At 40.7% G+C, this 22,949-nt stretch overlaps 2 protein-coding genes across 9 annotated transcripts in view; one reads left to right on the forward strand and one right to left on the reverse strand.

Moving 5' to 3' along the window:
* ca5a (carbonic anhydrase Va) overlaps window positions 1-13,328 on the reverse strand; it is an 82,357-nt gene extending 69,029 nt beyond the window's left edge. For all 4 annotated transcript variants that reach the window (XM_041192234.1, XM_041192236.1, XM_041192235.1 and 1 more), the window contains exon 1: window positions 13,193-13,328. The gene's annotated coding sequence lies outside the window, so the exon portion shown is untranslated. The remainder of the gene's footprint in view (window positions 1-13,192) is intronic.
* Window positions 13,329-13,494: 166 nt separating this feature from the next.
* Window positions 13,495-22,949, forward strand: part of LOC121280341 (BTG3 associated nuclear protein) — a 281,633-nt gene continuing 272,178 nt past the window's right edge. For 4 of the 5 annotated variants that reach the window (XR_005943600.1, XM_041192229.1, XM_041192230.1 and 1 more), the window contains exon 1: window positions 13,495-13,620. The gene's annotated coding sequence lies outside the window, so the exon portion shown is untranslated. The remainder of the gene's footprint in view (window positions 13,621-22,949) is intronic. The other variant, XM_041192232.1, reaches the window with a different exon arrangement.

The raw sequence follows: 22,949 nt of genomic DNA on the forward strand, positions 1-22,949 counted from the left end.
AGTCACACACTATCCTGATTTGGAACCATATCATCATTCTTTCTCTGTGTTACGACCTACCCCAGGTGAGGTTCCCCAAAGTTGTTGATCCAGGCAAGACCCCTCAATTTGTCACCGTCTGGATGGGATGCCCCCAAAATGTTATGGCCTGGGTAAGGAGGGATGAACTGGCTCCCTGTCTCTTTTCAGCCACCCCTCTTCTGTTGATCGCAACAAGATTTAATCTAAAAAGCATCCCTTTCGCGATACCATTTTCCCAGGTCCAATCGTTCTGGTTTTAAAGTGGCCAATTTGATCAGACTTTCTTGAGTTAAAGGTAAGAGTAAATTTATTAACTACTAAAGGCTAGAAAGGATAAAACACATTCAGGTTAAAAGTAAGAATTTAGCTTTAAGTAAGTGCACACATATATATATATATATATATATATATATATATATATAAAATAAAAGAGGGTATACGGAAGAGTTATTGACTTGTGGGGAGTGGGTGATTGAGCATTGCGGCCGTTATGATTCAAGATTCTAGTAGAGTTGACTCCGGTAGATGAATAGTCGGTTTCGAGGTTCCAGTATTGTTTAATTTGGTAGAGAGGGAGAGAGATTGGGATACCTGTAAAATAGTGATTTGCAGGGGTACTGTGTGCGGCTGTTACTTTTGAGTCAAACTTCAAGCACTTGCTCTCTCTCAGAACACCCACCAGCAGACAGACACCTGGGCAGCTTTACGGCTCACTTTTAACCCCTTCTTGGTATATTCCAAGTGGGAAGCAAATTCACAAATCTGTCTGGTCTGGGCATAGCTCAAAGGATTTCTTGATGAGATAATGCTCATCTCCCATTATGTCCCATTGTCTTTACCGGCGGAAGCAATTAGTTTCTGAATGTCTCGAAGTAGGTGTGGTTCCATTATCTCTTAGGGAGTCCCCCTGCAGCACTCCAGCCAGTGGCTTCTGTTCATTTTTAAAAACTCAGGTCTTATTTTTTGAAGTCCAATTTTTCCAGGCACAATTCAGTGTTTTTTCCTTCATTATCATGATGCCCTCCTCCCTGGAATGAAATGAAATGCATTCTCATTTCATTAGAAAAAAAGGAAAAACTTATAAACAACAAAACAATCTCATACACACATTCATTCTTTCCGAAATGACCAACTTATCTTTTCCGGTTCTAACTGGGCTCATTTAAGTTCTGGACAGGGAGTCTGCAATCACATTTGATTTCCCAAGAATGTGGGTGATTTTTAAGTGATATGCCTGGAGGATCGACCTCCAATGGAATAACCTGGCATTCTGGGTCTTAAATTTTGCCACAAAAGTTAACAGATTGTCAGTATAAACTGTGGTCTCTTGTACCCATTTCAGACATATATCTCAAAGCGTCTGTGGGTCAGTAATAAACCGAGGGTCTCTTTCTCTTCTGTGGAGTACCATTTCTGATGCCTGTTGAGCTTTTTAGAGAAGTACCCGATTGGTCTATTTCAGATTCATCCTCCTGTAGGAGAACTGACTCTATCCCGATGTCACTCGCATCAATGGCTACTTCAAATGTCTGAATAAAGTCTGGTCATAAGCACAGGCTCACCTAATAAAATGGTCTTCAGCTTTTCGAAAACTGTCTGGCATTTCTCAGTCCATACTACTTTTGCTATTTTCTATAGTAGGTCTGTCAGCAGGGAGGCTACTGTGCTCAAGTTTGGAATGAGCTTGCAGTAGAACCCATACATCCCCAAGAACCTTATAATTTCCCACTTGGGATGGTGGGAATGGGGAACTGGGCAATGGCTTGTATCATGGCAGCCCTGGGAAGTACCTGTCCTTGACCTACGTGTCCTAGAAAGGTCATTTTGTCTTTAGCGAACTCACTCTTTGCAAGATTGGCCACTTGGTCAGCTGACTGTACTCTCTGGAAAAGGGCTTCCAGTTGCTCTACCTAGTTTTCCCAGGTGTCGCTGTACAATAGGAGGTCTTCCAGGCACACGGCGCAATTAGACAAGCCACCACTACCTGGTTCATCAACCTTTGGGAGGTACCCAGGGCATTTTGGACTTCGAAGGGCATAACCTGACACTGTTATAACCTGTCTGGAGTTACGAAGGTGGAAATTTTTTCATGCGGGCCATCAAGGGCACCTGCCAGTATTGTATCCCTTGAGTAAATCTACCTTTGTAATATAGGGTGCTTTACCTATCCTTTCTATGCAGTCTTCCAGCAGGGGAATCAGGTAGGAGTCAGCTCAGGTCACTGCATTAACCTTTCGGTCGTCAGTGCAGATCCTTGTGGAGACATGCAGCTTGGCACGAGCACAACTGGGGAGCTCCAGCTACTGTTGCTAGGCTCTGTCCGTTGGTTCTCCAGCATGTAGCTAACCTCCTTCCAGACCTGGGCCAGTTTCTCTGGGTCTAAACGGTCGGGATGTTGCCTTAGGGGAGGGGCCTCTCCCACATCCACATCATGTAGGGCTAGGGTGATGCAGCCTGGCTTGTCTCTGCACAAGCTTCTAAATGTAGTGAGTGAGTAGCCTCATCAGGAATGGGCATGTACCCTCCTTCAATCCACTTTACCAGCACGTTGGCACTTATGGCACTCTCTGGTGAAAAGGTCATGCCTTTTCCCAGCAGTAGAGTCTGGCTCGCCCCTGTATCCCTCAGTATTACTACAGGCTTATTCGCCTCACCTGGGGAAATGTGGCCACTCTTCTGTGGATACAAAATCCCGGTAATCCTCAGGGATTTGTTTAACCTCAACTGCACTCTCAGGAGTGTGGCTGCCTGCCTGGTCCCGGTGACCCCCTGCTCCTCTAGGTGTGTTCTTATTGGAAAGGATAGAGGGTTTTTAAACTCCTCAAGGAGAATTATTTCACAGAGGTTTTCATAAGTGGTTTCTGCTTTAAGTGCCCACACCCACTGGTCAAAAGCAAGTTGCTTAAGCCTTTCAAATTCCAGGTACGTCTGATCAGGCTGTTTCCTGAAGGTACGGAGTTTCTGACAGTACGCCTCTGGCACCAACTCATATGTACTTAATATAGCACTTTTTACTGCATCATAGTCAGTGATGCTTTCCTCAAACAGGAGGGAGTAAACCTCATGAGCCTTCCCTGAAAGCTTGCTCTGCAGGAATAGGGACCACTGTTGGACTGGCCACTTTAACTGCTGTGTTAACCGCTACGAAAAATATAAAGAAGGCTTCCACTTCTGCTTCATCAAACTTAGGGGTTAGATGAGCAAACTGGGTTGCCTCAATCCTTTAATCCAAGCTAGTGGTGTCTTCAAGGGACCCAGTGGGATGTCTGCTCTTCAGTTCACGCTGTTTTAGTTGAAACTCCCTTTCCTCTCTCTTGAAATTCTCTCTCTTCCTTTCGTGCCCTTTCCTGAAATTCCCTTTCCTTTTCTCTCTCCTGAAATTCTAATTTCCACTTCTCCAATTTTAATTGCTCTACTGCAATGCTATGCGTTTCATCGTCCTGAATTTCCACTTGTAGACCATTGGTCACCCCTTTTAAAATTTCAGGTTTTCCGGCTTTTGGCCAAAATTCTAATCCTAAACGCCTCACTAAAGCTTTTAACTGTTTGAGGGATACAACCTGTAGCTGTTCAAAAGTAACTGCTTCTGGCCCTGCTAGAAAAATACTGGCATCAAAAGTAGACATTTTAACACTTTGGTAGTACATACTCAAGAAAATCATTTTGCAGTTTCTTCTAAAATATTGATTTCAAAATGACAATTCACTTTCCCCACTCTAATTTGTTCATTTCATCTGTGGTAAAAAATATTCCAGGCTCTGAGCCCCCAATTTGTTCAAATACCGGATGAGCTCACCAATTTGTTGCGACCCACCCCCAGGTGAGATTCCCCAAAGTAGTTGATCCAGGCGAGGCCCCTCAATTTGTCACCATCTGGATGGGACAACCCCAACTTGTTATGCCCCCGGGTGAGGAATGATGAACTGGCTCCCTGTCTTTATTCAGCACCACCCCACCCCCACCCTCCCATTCTTCTGTTGGTCACAACAAGATTTAAACTAAAAACATCCCTTTTGTGGATGCCTTTTTCCCAGACCCAATTGTTCTGGTTTTGAAGGAGCCAATTTGATCATAATTTCTTGAGTTAAAGGTAAGATTAAGTTTATTAACTACTAAAGGCAAGAAAGGATAAAACACATGCACATACGGTCAGACAGGTTAAAAGTAAGAATTTAGTTTGAAGTAAGTGAGTATATTTATTTAAAATAAAAAAGGGAAATGGAACAGTTCTTGACTTTTAGGGAATATCTGATTAAGCATTGTGGCCGTTACAATTTGAGATTCCAGTGCAATTGACTCCAGTAGATGAATAATGGTTTTGAGGTTCCAGTAGAGTTGACTCCAGTAGATGAATAATCGGTTTTGAGGTTCCAGTATTGTTGAATTTGGTAGAGAGGGAGAGAGATTGGGATACCTGTAAAATGGCGATTTACAGGGGTACTGTGTGTGGCTGTTACTTCTGAGTCAAACTTGCAGCACTTGTTCTCTCTCAGAACATCCGCCAGCTTTTCAGCTCACTTTTATCCCCTTCTTTGTATATCTCAAGTAGGAAGTGAATTCACAAATCTGTCTGGGCATTGCTCACAGGATTTCTTGATGAGATGATGGTCACCTCCCATTATGTCCCATTGTCTCTACCAGAGGGAGCAATTAATTTCTGCATGTCTTTTAGAAACTTGTCTGGCAACAGGGTGGGGTTCCATTATCTCTTAGGGAATCACCCTGCAGAAATGAACATGGCTTTTGTTCATTTTTAAAAACTCAGGTCTTATATTTTGCAGTCCAAAATTTCTGGATTAAATTCAGTGTTTTTCCCTTCATTATCATGACAATTGTCACTGGATCAAATCCTGGAACTGCCTTCCTAACAGCACTGTGGGTGTACCTACACCATATGTACTGCAGTAGTTCAAGAAGACGGTTCACCACCACCTTCTCAAGGGCAATTAGGGATGCGCAATAAATGCATGTCGAGGCAGCTTTCCTGTGAAAGAATAAATTTAAAAATACTTTTGGCTTTCGAAGCCACTTGTCTGTGTAGCTGGTCCAGTTAACTTTCTGCTCAATGGTAACACCCAGGATGTTGATGGTTGGGGGTTTCAACAATAGCAATGCCATTGAATTTCAGGGAGGTGGTTAAATTCTTCTGTTGGAGATACCAGGACATGTCCAGGGATGGTGATGGAGGAGCCTGGGACATTGGCCAAAAGGTTTCTGAGAGTTTTTTTTTTGTATTCACACATGGGTTGTGGATATCACTAGCAATGGTCAATATTTATTGCCTATCCTAACTGTCCTTGAGATGGGTAGGGTGGGAGGCATTCTTAAACCACTACAGTCCACGTGTAGGTACACCCACATACTGTTAAGCAAGGGGTTCCAGGATTTTGTGTGACAGTGATAGTGAAGGAACAGCGATACATTTCCAAGAGTGACACGGAGGGGAACTTGAAGTGATGTTGTTTCCATGTGCCTGGTGCCCTTGTTCTTCTAGGTGATAGAGGTTTGGAAGATGATGTGAAGGTGCCTTGGCAAGTTGCTGCAGTGCATCTTGTTGATGGTACACACTGTTGCACTGTACACCAGTGGTGAAGGGAGTGAATGTTGAAGGTGGTGGATAGGGGCCAATCAAACGGGCTGCTTTGTCCTGAATGTATTAAGCTGCTTCAGTGTTATTGGAGCCGCACTCATCCAAGCAAATGGAAACTATAGTATTAGGTTATTGAAACAGATAAGATTCTGAGGAGGCACGACAGTGTAGATGCTGAGAGGTTGTTCCTCTTGTGGGGGACTCAAGAACCACTGAGTATAGCCTCAGATTAATGGGTCTCCCATTTCAGATGGAGATGAGGAGGGATTTCTTCCCTCAGAGGATTGTTAATCTTTGGAATTCTCTACCCCATAGAGAAGTGGAGGTTGGTCATTGGATATATTGAAGCTTCGGTTGGACAGACTTTTGATCTATAAAGGAACCAAGGGTTACCGGGCTGGGGTGAGGGGTGGTGCAATGGAAGCAGGAAAGTGGAGTTGAGACCACAATCAAATTAGCGATGATCTTATTGAATAGCAGAGCAGACTCAATGGACTGAATGGTCTACTTATGCTCCTGATTCTTATGTTGTCATGTTCAGCTGTTGCTTGATTAATCTGTGGGGCTGATCAAGAAAGTTCAGGAATTCCCCCCTCTTTTCTCTTTACGCTGTTACTATTCCAGTCCATGTTAAGATATTTGAAGACCTCCATCATAATTTCTCAGTAATTCTTGCAGCTTTCTGTAATATGCATGCAACTTTGCTCCTCTATTGTTTAATTCTAACCAAATGGTTTCATCCCTGAACTACATAATCCTTCTCCAGTGCAACAATTCCTTTGATCAATACTGCCATTCATCCTCAAACCACCAAAGGCTCATGCCAAATTAAGTAAGGTTAAATGAAAATTATACTTGTACAACTTAAAATATGATTTACTTGTGTCCAAAGTCTGACAATGTTGAAAACCAAGAGACAACCCACAAGGACATACTCTGTTCCATTTGGTATATGAAAGTGGCAACAGTCTTTATTTGCATACCTTGATGTCAGAATTCAAACCATGTCTGAGTATCTTATTAAGCCAAATTGTACAAAGGTATTTATCCAAACTTCCCCCTTTTCATAAAAAAATTACATGCAAAATTGTTTGCAAATTAATCCACATACATGAATTTTATTTTGTTTGAAGCTAAATTTTGAAACTTTCTGTTTTCTAAAAACATAACACTTCACCAGAGTTTCACACAATGCTTAAAACAATCAGAATGCTTTATTATACCCGTGATAGTCGTTGTCAGTGTTTGTCTGATTCCTGGTGTTTCTTTGGATGATGTTGCTTCTCTAAAGAATGTTGTTGCTGTGGCGAGTGTTGCTGATGATCTGTTGCACGCATTGAAGTTGACCTCTGGGGTTGATGGTCGTTCAGTTCCTTGTTTAGTTGACAGAATCAGAACTCTCCTTTCAACTGTTAGCTGTGAAGAAACAGCTCCTCCAGTTGAGCGTAGATGATTGTGGTTGTGATGAAAGTTCCAGTTGTTTACATCCACTTTATGCAATCGAGGTAACAAATTTTCCATGCAAATCCCAAATAGGCTGATTTTTCTTCATTGCTTTGAATGTTTGCACTCAGTCTGACTCTCCAATTTTCAACTCCGTAAACAATTTTGCAGTATTATCAAAGTGAAACTTGGCTGTTGTTTCATTCAGATCTTGTCCCTTACTCCTGCTACGACATTTGACTTCAGTAGTTTCTGGTCAATGGAAACCATTAGCATCCTGGAGGTTACCATTAACCAGAAACTGAACTGGAATAGCCATATAAATACTATGGCCATAAGAGCAGGTCAGAGGCTAGGAATCCTGCAGTGAGTAACTCACCTCCTGACGCCCTAAAATCTGTCCACCATCTATAACTCAGGAGTGTGATGGAATATTCTCCCCTTGCCTGGATTAGTGCAGCTCCCACAACACTCAAGAAGCTTGACACCATCCAGGACAAAGCAGCCCACTTGATTGGCACCTCATCCACAAACATTCACTCCCTCCACCATCGCCACACAGTAGCAGCAGTATGTACCATCTACAAGATGCACTGTAAGAACTCACCAAGGCTCTTTAAACAGCACCTTACAAACCCATGACCGCTACCATCTAGAAGGACAAGGCAGTAGATGCATGGAAACATTACCACTTGGAAGTTTCCCTCCAAGCCACATACCATTCTGACTTGGAAATATATCGCCGTCCCTTCAATGTCGCTGGATCAAGATCCTGGAACTCCCTCACTGTGGGTGTACCCACACACCACATGGACTACAGCGGTTCAAGAAGGCAGCTCACTACCACCTTCTCAAGGGCAATTAGGACTGGGCAATAAATGCTGGCCTAGCCAGCGATGTCCACATCCCATGAGTGAATAATTTATTTTTGTTTTAAGTATTTTTAATTATTGGAAGAGTTGTCTGGGTGCGCTGTGACATTAGTCGCTGGACTGGACTACTTTCCATGTGTCCAGTGGGTGCGTTTCACCACTTTAAGATTTCCTTGTACACATCTGTGATGGATCTAGTAAATTTTTTGATGACTCTTTTGGCAATTTACACTGCTGACTCAGCCTTTCCATTTGACTAGGGATAGTGGGAGATGATGTGTAGTGCTGAATTTCCCAATCACTCATTAAGTATGGAAATATTCACTTGTGAACTGAGGGCCATTGTCGCTCATCACAATGCCATGATGATTAAAGTGTGCTTTCAAGCATTCTACAATCTCACCAGGAGTTGTTAATGCCAGTTGGTCTAACTCACAGTAGTTGAAATAATAGTTGATTTTGGCCACACAATCAGTTCCAGTGAGAGTTAGGATGCCTTCTCCAGCTTCATCCATATTCTGTCAGGGCTGTCATGAGTCATGATGAGCACTTTAGCTTGCTCAGCTTGATGTTCATTGCAAACATTGTACTGGCTGATGTGGTTTTTAATCTCATTGCTGATGTTTGGCCAGTAGAACACTTCTCTTGCCTTCCTCAGACTAGATTAGATCCTTTGATTGCTTGTATGAATGCACTTCAGCATCTCTTTTCCCATCTTAAGGGATAATCAACCTATTGCCTTGTACAAGATGTCATCTTGGGTGGTCACCATCTCTATATGCCCAATACTCTTATAGAAACAGGTGTATCCTTGACAGTTTCAGGCCATCCTTTCTTCACAATTCCTGCAGCACTTGAAGAGTTGCATTTCATCACATAGTTTGCTTGATTTGAGCATGACCCTCGTCTGTCAACTTCAACGTCTCTGCTGACCAGAGCATGTCGTGCTGTTGAATCTGGAACATTTCACACTGTGCTCGTATCAACTTCCTTCAAGGGGGTGCAGCTCTTGACAGCACGTTGGTGATGCACATCTGATTTCCTTGCCCGTACTTCACTTCCAACTGTAATCACTGCACACAAAGTAACATCCTTTGCAAATGCTTTGGAGCGGATAGAAGCAGTTTTAAGAAAATGCTTTCAAGAGGCTTGTGACCAGGCTTTCTCCCTTTCAAACATGTATTGGTTGAAATGCTCACAAGCAAAGGCAATAGCCAAGTACTCTTTCTTGATCTGTGCATAACACCATTAAGTTTTCACTAACAATGAGCATACAAATGCAACTGACTGTACATGCTTCCAAGTCCTGTTTCACTGGCATTATACTGCAGGGTGACTTCATGTGTTGACATCATAGTACCTCAGCACGAGTGCTGTCACGACTAGTTGTTTGACATAAGTGAAAGTTGCTTCTTGTTTTGTGTTCCGATATCATTAAATGTCCTATGCAGTTAGCTTGTGTAGAGGTTCAGACTCTGACAACAGATTGGGCAAGAACTTGGTTAGCTCGTACAAAAAGCCAACAAATTATTGAACTACCTTCACATCTATTGGTTGTTGCATCTCTTAGTTTGCGCCTCATCAGAATCTGGGCAAGGTCCTATAGCTGTCAGGACATGACCTATATACTTGAATGCAGTCATCTTCAGGTGCCACCTTTTCTTATTCAGATTCAGGTTCATCTGGTGAGCTCCGTCTAGCTGTCTCAATAGATTCCAATCATGATCTGTGATGTCTTCCATTGTAACTCCATATTTATAGGAGATCATGAAAGATCACTTCCACTCTTGGTAGACCATTGACTATCGCATCCTGCTTGTGTTGGCACCCTTCTGGAGCAGTAAAAATGTCAAATGGCATGCACACCCATCTATCCATCCCAAACAGCATCCAGAAATTTGCTTTCACCCAACTTCACTTGCCGGTATCTATCTTTAGCATCTAGGGTAGTAAAGACCTTTGCCCTGGCAAGTTCAAGCAGAGAGGGTCGCAAGATCACTTCACAGCTTTACTGAGGTTCTTTCGATCTGTATGTACTCTCAGCTTTCCAGATTTTTTTCACTGCTACTATGTTGCTAATCTAGTCTGTAGGAATTGTCACTTTCTTGATTATCCCCGTCTTTTCAAGTTCCTCTATGTTGTCTTGCAGGCTATGCTTGAGGGCAGCTGGAACTCTCTTTGGAAGATGTTGAGTTGGTCTCATTCTCATTTACTTCAAGATGATATTCACCAGGAAGGCATCCAAGACCTGTGAAAACATCTTTGTCATCTGTCAGGATCTGTTCAGTCATCAATGGTCTGGTGCCTTGAGAAATACTGCAAATTTCTTCTGGTATGTAGAGGGTTACCAGTCCTAGCTTTTGACTTGTTTCAACTGAGATGAGCTGAATTTGCTTAGTGTCCAATATCTGGAATTGAGGTTCTTCTTTCTTCGCATTGGACTCTCAGCTTAGTTTGTCTTCTTGGGGTGAGTATCAGTCCATCATAGAGCCTCAACCTTATTTTCATTGGCTTCATATTTGGGACACCATCTTGAGCAACTTCACACTAGTCTGCACGTAGAACCAATGACTATCTGACACTTCACATCAACCTGGTGTTCTCCTTCTGCAGTCATTATTCCAACAGTCACAAACCTCTTTCTACCGTGAGGCTTGATGGCGTCAATCTGTTCTAGGGTGTAGAGTGATTCATAAGAATCATTGTCCAGCAACCATCTTTACAGGCTTCCTTTACTTCTTTCTCGCAAAACATATATGCAAAATGAATCAGCTTCTTGCAGTTACAGCACTGCTTTTCCTATGCTGGGCATGCTTCATTTTCCTTCTTGTGATGCCCTCCACAATATTTACATCCAGTACACTGGCCTCGATCTTTCTGCTGGCCCTTCTGAAAGTTGCCCTTCCTTTTCATCATTGACTTGTGCTTGGAAGACACAGATTGTTCTTTGCATTGTGCAAAGCCTCATCGGTTCTCCCATCAATACTCTTCAGCTGATGATTAGCCAGCCACCTTAGAGCTTCTGCACATCTCAATAGCTTTCTTGAGAGTAAGCTTCTCTTCTCTCAGTGTTCATATTCTCACAGCAGGATCAAGGAGTAGGCGGAATGTGGAGTTGAGGCCACAACCAGATTAGCCATTATGTTATTGAATGGCAGAACAGGCTCGAGAAGCCAAATGGCCTACTCTTGCTCCTAATTCGTTTGTTCATATGTTTTGGTCCTACGACAATCCTGTCTCTGATCAGATCATCCTTCAGTTGCTCAAACTTACAAGATTCAGCTAGATATCTCAGTGCAGTCTCATACATCAATATTCTCCATCTCTTCCTGAGCTCTAATACTAAATACATAGCATTCATAAATGACATTAATAGAGGATTCAAAATGGGACCTCAAGGCCTCCAAGTCTCATACATCTTGCTTTTATTCTCCTCCTCAGTGAGATCTAATATGTCAAACTGCTTGTAACATTCCCACCCCATCAATGATAAGAGTTGCTACTCTTGCCTGTTCATGTTTCTTGTCCAACTCTGTGGCATACTCATAATTCTGCCACTGAGACTGAAGAATTGTCAATTTCCTTTCAAATCTCCCTTCTTCATGTCTGTAGGAGCAGGCATTGGAAAATTCAAAGCCATGATGACATACGAAGCTACAGTATCGATGTCCTGTGCAAAGTTGTGGACAAAAGTTTTATGACCTGACTCCTATGCAAAATGAGCACTTGGGCAATGCAAGGCTTCTGTGGCTATGCTCGTCCTGCTTGTCCGTGGGCGCGTGGCTAGGCCCTAATGGGTCAAACTTCTGCTCAAAACTGCACTCAAATATTTCCTGCTGGTGCTCCACCTGACATAATTATCCTCTGATGTTTTGTACAAGTATTGCCTGTTTTACAACTGACATGCCCCAATCCAAAAGCTGTCAAAATACTCTCAAATCATGACAACTCACTTCTGACACCATGTCATATGTAGTGCTTGAAAATTGCGAGCCTTTGTTTGCATACCTTGATGCTGGAGGTCAAACATATTTTATACATGTGTATGGCAAGCTGAATTGTACGAAGCATTTATCCTAACATACCAAGTGTGCAGGTCATAGAGTCATAGACATCTACAGCACAGAAAAAGGTTCTTCGGCTCATCAAATCTGCGCTGGTCAAACAAGTACCTATTCTAATCCCATTTTCCAGCACTAGGCCCATAGCCTTGTATGCCATGGCATCGCAAGTGCACATTCAAATACTTCTTAAATGTTTTGAGGGTTTCTGCCTTTACCACCCTTTCAGGCTGTGAGTTCCAGATTCCCACCACCCTCTAGATGAAAAAATTATTCCTCACACCGCCCCTAAACCTTCTGCCCCTTACCTTAAATCTATGCCCCCCTGGTTATTGATCCCTCCACCAAGGAGAAAAGTTCCTTCCTGCCTACCCTATCTATGCCCCTCATCATTTTATACACCTCAATCATGTCTCCCCTCAATCTCCTCTGCTCCAGAAAAAATAATCCCAGTCTATCCAATCTCTCCACATAACTAAAACTCTCCAGCCCAGGCAATATCCTGGTAAATCTCCTCTGCACACACTATAGTGCAATCACATCCTTCCTACAATGCAGATTCCAGAACTGCACACAATACTCTAGCCTAACCAATGCCTAACCAGCATTTTATACAGTTCCAGCATAACCTCCCTGCTCTTATATTCTATGCCGCAGCTAATAAAGACAAGTATCCCACATGCCTTCTTAACCACCTTATCTACCTGTCCTGCTACCTTAAGGGACCGGTGCACACCAAGGTCCCTCTGATCCTTGGTACTTCCCAGGGTCCTACCATTCATCGTGTATTCCCGGGCCTTGTTTGTTTACTTGTCTTATACTTGTTATTATACTGGTCTTAAGTATATTTTGAAATGCAATAAGGCTGTGGTCCAACTCACAAATTACAATGAACACCTATGGGTTCTTGACTTCAACTACGAACACTGAAAGCAACTTTTATCGAACTGAACTCGGGAGAAAGTTAAGTCTGATGATAGTCAGCAAAAAAACTTCTTCCGATCAAATTTCTAATTTTCTGCTTTTCAGAATCTGACGGAGAGACTCCGAAAATTACCAAATATTAATAAGATTGCATTTAGCTTTAAATAATAGTTTTAAATGGTTCAGCTTTTTCACTTCCGTCCGCTCCGTTGAGAAATTCAGTTATAAGCACAACGCGCGATTAAAACAAACGTAATAAAACAGCAAATGCCAATTTTCACCCGTTAAACGTGTCAGCTGGAGACAGTGCAGGAAATGCAGACTTCTTAGCGCGGCGGGGTTGTTTTCCGGGAGAGAATTTACAAAAATGTAAAGTTCAAGGGTGAGGACCGGTTAACTATCTTTTGACGATAATCATATCACCGATTTTATTAACATATTCAGGACAACATCAAACGTGTGGTGAGGAAGGAGTTTGGCCGAAGACTGACTGCCCTCGCTCTCTTCACCCCCCCCCCGCTGATGGCGGTTACTGGGCAGTTGGGGCAGAGGGAGCGAACGGCTGCGCGAGGCAACAGTTCGTGCGTCCGCGCGGCCCACCGCCGCCATCTTGTGTCCCCCGGCGCGGCTGTTGCTGTGTCGAAGGCATTCTCTCGCGAGGAAGGACGCCATTATCGGATTTTAACAAACAAGAAACGAGAACTGAACGGTAATAACCACCGCGATAGCGCGGCTCTCGTCTGTAAATTCTTGTCCGGTTCCGCTCGCCTGTTATTTGCAAGCGAAATGACTGCAAAACGCCAATTACTTTTTTTTTCATATATGAGAGTCGGACCGTGAGGTGGAGAGGCCTACAATAGATCCGCCTGACTTTTAATTCTCGTTGTTTATCTGGCCTTTGTAACGAGTAACGTGGTTATAATTGAGGGTTGGTAGGGTCAGGGCGGCCTGAGAGTTTGGATGTTCTTTTGCCCCGTACCATATCAGTTTATTCATTTGTTGAGTCAACATGCTGCAGTATAACAGTATTCAGACTCGCGTGGTTTATTAGATTGTTGGAAGGAGGAGATATCATGAGATTTAAAACGATTATGGTTGAACGTCATGTTATAATTTATTAATGCCCGATGTGTCTCCGTTGAACTTAATTGTTATAATTTCTGAATACCTGATGTGTATGTATGTGAACATCCAATGCTTTTCTGCAGCGCAAATTCTAATCTTCGGCAAATAAATATTTCACCTTTCACACAACGACGAAATGATTTAATTACATGTCGAAATTCCATTGATAGACAATACAGGTGCAGGAAAATTCAACAATGGTTTAAATTAAACGTTTAAATACTTAATGTTGCTTATAGGCCCAATTATTTGTAGGCTTGGATAGTGTGATAATTCCTTAAGGCTTTTGTTGCTACCCGGATCAGCTCTTCGATTTATGTCAAACAATTAGAACATTTTGGTCCCAGTTTTTCCACAACACTTAATTGGGTTGGTAGTAAAAGCAAATGCAGTATGAAATTCACATATTCAAAATTTAAGAATAATTTCGCCTGATGCGTTGCGTATTGTGATATTTATCTAATTGTGAATCTGTTTTATTTAGCTGTAACTACAAGCGAGTGTCGTTTTGCAACAGTACAGTTAGGTACTGAAAGTACCAGATTGATAATGCTACAAGTTCGGTAGAGTCTTACACTTAAGAACGTACGGTAGTATTACTCGGGCTTCGAAAGCAGATGCTGTTCTTGCTGGCAATTGCAATATTGTAACTGAAACGGCCATGCAGGGTTTCTCCGTTTTGTGTTTTGTTGGTGTAAAGCATAGCCTGTGCATGATCACAGGATTATTCTAACTTCATGAAAAACGAAGGTAAGTTCTCTAGTATCATCTGTTTCCCATGAAAAACTTGCAAGTTGTGAACATATGAGATTCTTGAACAATCTTGTATCTACGCTTGTGGGTGAAGGGAGTTTTCTTTAGAATGCGTATGAGTTCGCACCCATATTGTACATGCATAGTTGGTAGCTTTACAAATAATATTGGCACCCACTACATCCTATGATAATGCTGTTGATGAATTGGAAATTACATTTTTTCCATTATACAGTTACAGCACAAACTTAATGTAATTAACACAACCTGTTGGAAACATATAGAAGCTGTATCTGTAAAGGATGGATTTATATTTGTAGATGCTTCCCCTCCTTCCAACATTTTCATTGTTTCTTTGTTAAATGTTTTGGGGCATCAGATGTAATGAGATATTCTGGCCTAACCAATGGCAGGAATTGTTTAGGTTTCATGTGCAGTTTCTGAACATTTCTTGCAGTTCTACTGTTGAAAATAGCCATGAAGACCATAAATGTGCAGAATGCATCTGTAATTTAACCTTGGTATTCGAATGATATTCACTTGTTATTGGAATCTTGATATTAAATTGCAATCTTGAATTTAAGAATTTTTAAAATCCATTAAACCTGTTTGAGAGCAGACTTGCAAAAAGATCTTATGACCTTGCACAAACATTCAGTTTTAGCTTGTGCTGCACTTTGATTTTTTTTCCCCTTGACAGTTCAAACAAGATATTTTGTATATATTTGCTTTTCGTTAATGTGGCATGGATCGTACATTAGGATCAGAATTAGGATTTTTATTTCCAGAGCGAGGGAGGAAGGAAAGAGAGAAAGGGATACATCAACAATATGAGTCCCAAAATCCATGGTTCTTCAGTTGCAGATTGTATTTGATGTTCTAGTGCCCTGTAGTTATACAGCAACAGAGTTCCATGAGTTTTGAATAAACAAAAAATAAACTCTACTCTGCAAGGCCATCAAAAGCTTTTATATTGATCATGTACTGAAGAAAGCCAAACTGACCAGGACTGTGAAACTTTTCTATTTCACTGGAGGCAACATTTAAAGACCCCCCCCAACCTCCCTCTCTCTCTCTCTCTCCCCTCTCCACACACCCCCCAACCACCATGAACTGGGCACTCGATGATAAATGACTTGTGGAACTAGATGATTTTCACTCCCTTACTCCATGACCATTTGTATTTGTGGCCTTTTCTCTGCTTTGCTTCGAGATAGGAATAGAGTTTTATTTGGTAAATGTAACTTTTTATGATTAACAAGTGAAGATCTTCCTTGATATCAGCAAAGGGTTTATAGTTTAAATTTGATTCTTTGCCCATGGATAAATTGGTTCAGTCTCGGAAATAGACAATTCTTCTAATCTGCAGTGAGTGATTAACTTTCTTTGGCAAAAGTAGTTCTCTGGGCAGGAGTTTCCACTATGTGTGCAGTTCGCCTAAAATCGGCTAAATCAACGCAAAAGATTTGAGGAATTTTAAGCACAAATCATGTTCGGGGCATTCATGTTTCTGCAGTTTTTTTTTGCAACAGTTTTTAAAAAAAAATTCTCGATGAAGGCCGGCCCCATCCACAAAACAAGCCACATCTCCTGATTGAATTAATCATGGCAAATTTCTGTGAATTGTGCACATTTGTGGGCTTTTGAGGAGGTTTTCAAAATTGTTTTCTTTAGGTGCAAGGACGCTAATAGGCTCATTGTAAAAGTTTTAAGATATTTTTAATTTATTACAAAACTTACCACTGTACACCAATGTAATTAGTAAATAATTCTGTATAGTTTTTAAAGTCATTCAATTATTTAAAATTGGGTTACTTACAGGTGGTGGACCAGACATTCTGATTTTAAATGCTTATTTTTTGAGATTAAATCCATTTTCATGTGTAATAAGGCTAACCCAATTTATCAAGGAATATTAAATGAATCAAGGGATATTTTGAATGCAAAGTTTTAATACATTCTAAAATGCTGCCGAATTGTGTTGATTCATGGCAGATTTTGCATTCGGTGAAATGCAAAATGGAGGGGAAATTTGAGGGGGAAAAAAACTTCCCATAAATTACACTAGCTTTGAGAAGCTGAATAAACCTTGAGGGAGAAAGAAATGGAAGGATATGCAGGTGGAGATTATATGAAGAGGAGTGGGAGGAGCATAATCACTGGCATAGATCATTTGGGCTGAATGGCCTGTTTCTGCTGTGGACTTTATATATGTAACTGTATCATACAGGCTATTTTGGAGAAGACCTGTTAACTCTTCTGGTCATTGCTTTTAAGCTCTGTGTCAACAGAATAGTTAAGATCTTTCAAGTCAATTTTGGCTGCTGGTCTAAAATATGGACTTTGGTGTGAAAAAAGAAAATCAATGGGAAAGAATTGGTCTCCAGAAACTCATGAATTTAGAGGATTAAAAATATTTCTTAATTTGAGTATTGTTGAAATTCATGAGAACAAATGTATGTTAAGCTGAGCCCTTATATCACTACGTAAGATATATGGCACAGAAAATTGTTATGTTGCGCACAATGGAACAGTTTTCATGAGCAAAATATTGCAGATGCTGGAAATCTGAAATAAAAACAGAAAATTCTGGAAATACTCAGGAGGTCTGGCAGAATCTGGAGAGAGAATCAGTGAACGTTTCAGATTGATGACGCTTTGTCAGAACTGGGAGTAATAGAGATGTAACAGTTTTTAAGTGGGGCAGGGGAAGAAAGGACAAGGCAAGATTTGTGATGCCAGGGGAGATTAAATGACAAAATGAACAGAGGTGCAAGGCAAAGAGAGATGATGAGTTAACTAAAGAAACAATGTGTCTAGATGAGGTGTAAATGGGAAATGTAGAATCATCATTCACAGCTGGGATCTAAAAACAAAAAACGCACAAAAGCGTGGGCAGATATAATCTGAAATTGTTGAACTTGATGTTGCACCAGGAAGGCTGTCAAGTGCTGATCCAAAGATGAGATGCTATTCCTGAAGTTTATATTGAGCTTCATTGGAACAGAGCAGGAAGACAAAAAGGTCAGAGTAGGAGTGGGGCAGAGAATTAAAATGAAAGGCAATCAGAAACTGTTAGGCTTACTTTTAGTTTAATTAAAATAAATGCCTCATGTTACCTGAGTCAACCTTTGATCTTAATCTTTAGGTAATGGTCAGTTTTACTGCCATTTTTGTTCCATAGCCAACTAGGAATGAAAAAATGAAATTTGTTGCAGCATAAAAGATAATACCCTCACAGACATATCTGAAGGTAACTAATGCCTCATTTTATTTCAAACAAATTGTGCAGCCGTTCTTTCCTTTAATAAAAATTGGGTCAGGAGATTTGCATGCATCAGGACCGTAACTACCGGAGAACATGTGCAGCACTCAACATATGTGCTGATATCATGGGTGTAATGTATTTACATCTCCAAACCACATTTTTGGTAAGATAACAATTGTTTTTCCCCTTACCCCTCCAATTTGGAAAGTGATCACTTTTCTTTAGTTATTGGCCATTAAATAATACACATGTTTATCAGTGTAAGTTGATTTTAAAAACAAATCCCAAGGATTATTGTGGTGAGGCTAGTTTTAGCTTTAAGACACATTTCTGCATTATGGCTTGGTGGACAACTTTAGACTTTCTAAATAATTGATTTTTGAACATTAAGTTACAAGTTTACAGCGATTCATACAAAATTGAGTAGTGCAACTCAACATAGATTGATCAATTCTTCTGCTGTGGAAGGCTGAGAGATTAATTCTCCATGGAAATGTCTTGTGGGTTTCTTCTGGTTTGCCCTTATTATGATCCTGCATCAGACCCCAAGTTCCTGAAACAATCCAGTTAGGCACCAGTAACTTTTGTTTAAAGTAGACAAAGTTTGAGATTCAGTACACTTGCTAAGAGAATAAAGCTACAGGATTCCATGAGTTTTGAATAAACAAAAATAAACTTCATTATAGGGCCAGAAAGATAAAAACAAATTACAATATCTATCTTATACTCTGTAACATTAAGGGTTAATATAAGGCACATGTGAGTTAACAGGCATATTGTGTGCAGTGTGGTGTGTTCAACCAATCAGTGGCAGATGCGACCAAAACAGATTCCAATGATTTCTCAAACATAGAAAATAGGAGCAGGAGTTGGCCCTTCGAGCCTGCTCCGCCATTCATTATTATTGTGGCTGATTATTCAACTCAACAACCCATCCAGACTTCAGTAAACACCGAGTCAACTAATCTCATCGAAACTGACTGTCTCTCACGCGGGATTCCAGTTTTCACCTTCGAAGATCTTGCCTTGGAATTCTCTCCAAAAGTCCTTGCAACTCAGATGGCACCAACAACGCTGGGTTTCAATCTCATCTCCCGAGATTCCATCCTCTTGGATTCCCAAGTCTGTGCTCCAGCACCGATTCACAAGCACAACTTCAACTCTTTGGCTGTGCTGAGCAGGACACCACTGCTCCAAAGGGGCATCTTTGTCCCATTGGCTGGCAGCACGGAGTCACCAACCTTCTGCCTTCTTCAATTACCAAGGCTTTTCTCGAGCCCCCTCCACTGAAGGTCTGCGAACTGCAGCCCTTTTTATGTTTGGAGCCTCTTGTCAGTACCTCTTCCTTCTGAACTGGGACTTTTCCCTGTCTCATCCTCCCTGTCCCCTGTCTGGTTCTTTTCTCCGAATGTGGCGCTCTGCCCTAGGTCACATGATCCCATTTTCATTTTGCACAGGTGCGCTGGGCCCATCCTTGGCCCAGAGAATTATAGAAATGTTGGATTGCACATATGCCACCTGCTCCCAACCTATGCATGGTTGAAACACCCGAGGCTGAGTTCCTAGCCTCTGCCTGACTTTAAGGTAAGTCTGCATCTTTTAACATTGTGGTCTCTTTCTCTCCTTCACTTGAGAGTGGTTGTTCTTATATTGTGTTCACTGACAACAAGTAGCTTTTTTCCCCAGTAACTTCCCTCTTTCACCATTCCGTGTTTATGTAGACTGACATTACAGAAATAGCTCCCTGTGTTTACAACTTTCCCCAGTGTTTCAAGGGCCTGCTGGTCTGAATAATTCTGAATTGACCAAGCTTCCAGCATGCCAGGTTGAGCATTCGGTCTAACAGCTTTTTTGTTGAATTAATATCATTAACCAAACTCAGCTACTTTAGCAGGTATGATAGCAGAAAATGCTGGAAATACTCTAGATCTGTCAGCATCTGTGGAGGGAGAAACAGTTAACGTTTCAGGTCACTGAAACATTAACTCTGTTTCTCCATATATGCTGCCAGAATGCTGAGTATTTCCAGCATTTCCTATTTTTATTTCAGTTCCTGACATAGGCAATATTTTGCTTTTGTCTTGTTTAGTAGATAATGAAGCCAGGTTTCTATCCAATCCTTTAGTTTCCTTAAGATTAGTATGAAGAAGCCCAAAATCCTTTGTGAAACTTCACAACTTGAAATGTGCTAAATAACAGGCACTAAAGGTTCTAGTTGAATGGCTAATAACTGTCCTGTTGGCAATGATGTAATTTACTTAAATTTCCTCTGTTCCTTTACACACAAATTATTCTGAAAAGTGACATTGTGTAATCCTATGTATGAATGGATCATGACTCCTTCCTCTTTTGAACCTGCTAATATCCATATGATCTTGCACTTTCCTCTTCAGTCCCACTACAACTTTGTTCATTTTTTGTTATGAGTAGTTTGGCAAGACCAATTACAATAAGCTGAAGTTGATTGAAGACCAGATATGTGCTACCTATGAAGATGAGTTTGCTTCCAGAGCTTGTAGTGAAGGAATGATGTAAAGGGTCTAGCAAGGTCTTTCAAGTAGGTGCTTTTACCTCAAATGCTAGATTGTGGGAGAGTGAAACAACTTCCATGGACTGCTCTCATCCATTTATATTGGAATTTGGTGCCAGTTTATCTTTTGGTTCAAGAGACTCAGAAAATGAAATGTTCAACATCAGAGTGATATATTTCTGGGCCATTAATCACTTAGCAGACCTCAAAACTGACTTGGACACTGAGTTTTGTGACGAGGATGCATATATTACTGAGCTATTTATGTAACAATGAGCATTAAACTGACTTAGTTATAGTGGGGCCGTAACCTCATGTCAGGTTACAAGGCCTATAAAAATATTGGGACAGTGCAGCCATCTGTTGTATGTATAGCTGCAGTTGACCACAGGAAAAGCTGCATATTGACAGATGTGGCATTCCCATTAAGATTGTCCGTGCATAACTTTTCAGATGGTGTAGGAGAATTCTGTCCAACTCTGTTTTTGGAAAAAGAAATGTGCGGCAGGCCTCTCTACTCTTCTTTAGTAATCTTGAGATTAGTAAAAGTTTAATATATATTTATTAGTTTTAATCTATTATTTGCACTAAGCAAAGCATCAATTAGTAGTGAAATATATTCTAAGATAGCTTGCACCTACCTCACCAATCTGAACTTGTAAGATCAATTATTTTAATCAGAATAGATTCAGGATAAATTATGGTTACATTGAATCAGGGTAGTTGTATGTAATTGGCTAGGTTTGGTATATTGAACTAACGAGCTGTTTTCACTTCCCTCATTTGCTCCTCCGTCCCTCCATTATCTTCAAAACTTAGCTCTTTGGCCTTCTCAGGTTTTATAGCATCTTGGCCAGACTTCATTTGGAATACTGCACCTCAGATGGGATGTATTGACCTTAGTAGGGGTGCAGCGCAGACTTGCCAGAAATTATGCTGGTTTATATTTAATGAGGACAGATTGCATGAATTTGGCTTGTATTTCCTTGAGCATATAAGATTGAGGGGAAATTTGATCATGGTGTTTAAAATGTTTATATTCATTTGGGTGGATGCAGAGAAATTTCTTTTTGGGAATTGAGAACAAGGGGACATTATTGTAAAATTAGAGATTAGTACAAATTTGACATTCACTTCCTAAAGGTCGTGGATACTTGGACAATTGGAGTATTTGAGATGAATAGATTTTTGTTAGTTGTGGATATGGAGCAAAGTGATTAAATGGAGTTCAAGTGCAGATCAGCCATGATCTAATTGAGTCAGCCTAAAGGGTTCAATGACTTGCATCGCTCCTTAATGTTCCTGTGTTTGCCACTCTCCTTCACTCTGAAGAAGAGTTATACTGGCTCGAAACATTAACTCTGTTATTCTCTCCACGGATGCTGTTAAACCTGCTGAGTTTTCCCAATATTTTCTGTTTTTGGTCATCTTTCATGTTGTGTTCATTTTCCCACGGCATTGATTACAACAAAATGTGGCTGTAATTCCATTCAGAATCATTGAATACAATTGCATAAACTGTTACCTAAATCTAGCTGCCCTATTAACATCCCTAATATAAAACCAATACCTTCAGGATCGCTCTGACAGATTGCTATTTTAGTGTGTTGGAAGCTTCCTGGTATCAAAGGGTGCAGTTATTCTATAGGTATAATGGTAGTGCAAAGTAGTTCTAATTTCAAAGATATGCTAAACTTTGTGTAGTGTAAATTGGGTATTGAGAGAGTATTTATTCAAACTCTCACCAGGGAGTTGCATGTCACTTCAGACTGGGATCAGGTTAGGCTCTGACTCAAGTTTGAGGCTACATTATAACTGCAGTGTTGGTTCAAAGTGAAACTAGTTTGCACCAATGCTGCAGATGTCGTGGGAATTCACCATAAGATATATTTTGCCAGGCGATGACTTTGAACTAAACATTTTTACTTCTGTTTTTGGAAAATTGGAGCAATGTTATTTATATTGGATCATGTAATTTTAAATCAATCACTAGTATGTAAAAGATCACTTGCATTCATAAATGCCTTATTTGATCTTTCAAAAATATCTTAAAACTTTGCAATGAATCACTTTAAAATGTAGCAACTGTTACTTAGGAATATGTGATTTACCTATAACTCATTGAAGAATGTAGGTGAGGTGTGATTCCACAAGTTAAAATTTTCATTACAACAGCATCTTAACTACCTGCCTTACATGTTAGATTTATGGAAAAAGCTCCAGTTTCCTTTGCACATTGCTTAATTCAAATGAATGATTATGAACTTTCATGTTTTAGATTTGTGTTTAATGAAGTTGAACCCTTTTCCTTTAAAAATGGATTATTTCTAGTATTTCAGCAACTTACACGTTCTCCTGTGAA

This window comes from Carcharodon carcharias, chromosome 7, assembly GCF_017639515.1.
Source record: "Carcharodon carcharias isolate sCarCar2 chromosome 7, sCarCar2.pri, whole genome shotgun sequence".
In the NCBI taxonomy this organism is placed as follows: Eukaryota; Metazoa; Chordata; class Chondrichthyes; order Lamniformes; family Lamnidae; genus Carcharodon; species Carcharodon carcharias.